This window comes from Schistocerca piceifrons, unplaced genomic scaffold, assembly GCF_021461385.2.
Source record: "Schistocerca piceifrons isolate TAMUIC-IGC-003096 unplaced genomic scaffold, iqSchPice1.1 HiC_scaffold_351, whole genome shotgun sequence".
Lineage (NCBI taxonomy): Eukaryota > Metazoa > Arthropoda > Insecta > Orthoptera > Acrididae > Schistocerca > Schistocerca piceifrons.
In genome coordinates, this window is record NW_025728572.1 from 248328 (window position 1) to 250827 (window position 2500).

General features: G+C 56.5%; 1 non-coding gene across 1 annotated transcript in view; it reads left to right on the top strand.

Annotated features, from left to right (window-relative positions):
- Window positions 1-2495: 2495 nt before the first annotated feature.
- Window positions 2496-2500, top strand: part of LOC124746548 — a 1909-nt gene continuing 1904 nt past the window's right edge. The window contains exon 1 of the ribosomal RNA XR_007011367.1: window positions 2496-2500. This exon is cut by the window's right edge and continues 1904 nt beyond it. This is a non-coding gene — a ribosomal RNA (small subunit ribosomal RNA).

Here is a 2500-nt window from a genome sequence, read left to right on the forward strand (position 1 = left end):
GCACAAACAATGACATGAGTCAAAGACACAGGTCTGACACAAGCATAGAATTGGAGCGCCGCCTCTAATAAGCCAAAGGTGCATCCTGACGTGACAAATCTGATCATGTCACAAGCATTCACTTACTATAATCACTATCAACGAACCTGCTCCCCCCCCTTACACCTTTCCTTACAACAACGTGTAACCTAACCTAACCTAACCTAACCTATGTTGTGCCTTAACCTAACCTATGTTGTGCCTTAACCTAACCTATGTTGTGCCTTAACCTAACCTATGTTGTGCCTTAACCTAACCTATGTTGTGCCTTAACCTAACCTATGTTGTGCCTTAACCTAACCTATGTTGTGCCTTAACCTAACCTATGTTGTACCTTAACCTAACCCATGTTGTACCTTAACCTAACCCATGTTGTACCTTAACCTAACCCATGTTGTACCTTAACCTAACCCATGTTGTACCTTAACCTAACCCATGTTGTACCTTAACCTAACCCACGTTGTGCCTTAACCTAACCCACGTTGTGCCTTAACCTAACCCACGTTGTGCCTTAACCTAACCCACGTTGTGCCTTAACCTAACCCACGTTGTACCTTAACCTAACCCACGTTGTCCCCTAACCTAACCCACGTTGTCCCCTAACGTAACCCACGTTGTCCCCTAACGTAACCCACGTTGTCCCCTAACGTAACCCACGTTGTCGCCTAAACCTGCTCTGTAATTGTTATACGACTCGTTCAATTAGTGTAGTGTTGCCCACCCGCAACCCTCGCAATATAGTTCGCTACTCGCACTGCCCGCTCCCCTGTGTATCGCTTCATGTTAAACACCTTGCAAGTCTTGCTCACTTTCCACATGCTCCTGCTGTACACTGTAATGTGGATGGCAGCAGGACGTACATGCCGCCCCTCCCCACGTCCCCACCTTGCCCCCTGCCTTCGCAAGCTGGTTGGTGAGAACTTTGCATGTTCAATGCCCTTCGCATGCGACGTACTCAGGCTACGTTGTGGTGCGGCCTGTGTCAACTGTCCGCTAATGTCGTACGCGTAAACCACAATCTGTACTGCACATTCGTCCTTATGTACTGAATGATACATCGTGGCACATGTGTGACCGTACAACGACTGCGCCCAAAAACGGCGGACCATACAGTGCAAATATTGTGCACGCAGCTACGTGTCGTCTCCCTATGAGAGCTGGATTGCAGTGTGGTACGCCATAGAGACGTGTGGGAGGAACGGACGCCGTGGATGGCGATCAGCATGAGCTGTCTGTTGATGTATTCGGACCTAGTCGTCTCTCCTCACACACCGTGATGGCATGGTGCACCGCGTTCCATATCTGCGACATGCTACAGAGGCCGGTTGACAGTCGTTCGAGCAATGGACATCGCATACGTACGGGGGCCACCTTCCACGTATTGTCTAGGCGTGCACATTTTGTTGCGTGTATGTGGGCAGACGTAGTGTGGCGTGACACCTGACACAGGCATGCAATAATCGTTGAAGTTGCAAATGGCGATGGACGCCTGCGTTTTCTGGTGAAGTTACGCAAATGAACAAATGGTAACCTGTTGTGGTGCGGTTGTTCTCGCTAGGGGTGAATCGGTGATGGCGACGATAGGTTGAGGTACTAACCGGTTGTTCCAGCGATACCCACCATGCCGACGAAACTGAACGGCATCTGGGTGTGAAGCGATACGCGGCGGTGGCTGGGTGGGACCGTCCCCGGCCGGTGAGGGGGCGCCTCCCGGCGTGCTGGCCGCGCGGTGCGTGGGCGCACGCGCTACAGCCGGCTGGTGGGGGCGGCCAGTGGCAGGCGCGCCGGCCGACGGACGCGGCAGGCGTCGCAGCTGCGCGCCGGCGCACCCTGCGCGCGGCGCCGTGCGGCCAAAGTAGGTCCTCGCGGGCCCGGTGCGAAGCGCGGTGGACATCTTCAGTGTGCTGGTCCGATTGAGGACTGTGTGCGTTGAGGATGCGCCGCCGCCCGGCGCTCGGCGCCGCGACGCCGTCTGCTGCTCGGTCGCCCCAGCGGTTCTCGCTGGTGGTTTGTATCGCAGCTGTGCGGATGTGTTGGCGCGTGCGCTGTGCTGGGAGAGTTCGCTTCGGCACCCAAGTGGGGCTTTTGTCCTTCTGTGGCGCTGGCGTTGGAGCTGCCGGTCACCGTAGGTGGCGCGTGTTGTCTCCCGCCGGCAATGCCACGACAGCACGCTCCCGGGCCTCTGTCGGCAGCGGCAAGCTCAGTTGGGAGCACGGGTGGTCGCACCGAAAGCGTCTACTCGCCTAACTCCGGGCGATTGCGCCTCTCTCGAACCCGACCAAGTACTTGGGACGGCGCTGCGCGCCGCCGGGACCTGAGAGGGTTTCGAGGTGTATTGTGCAGGGGAGCTCAGCCTCCTCCTGTTTGCAGAATGATTGAGCGGACGCTTGCGTGTTCGCGCGGGCCCCCGGGACACACTCCCGGGCGGCCGGCTGCTCAGCTCTAGTTGACGCAGCTCCCT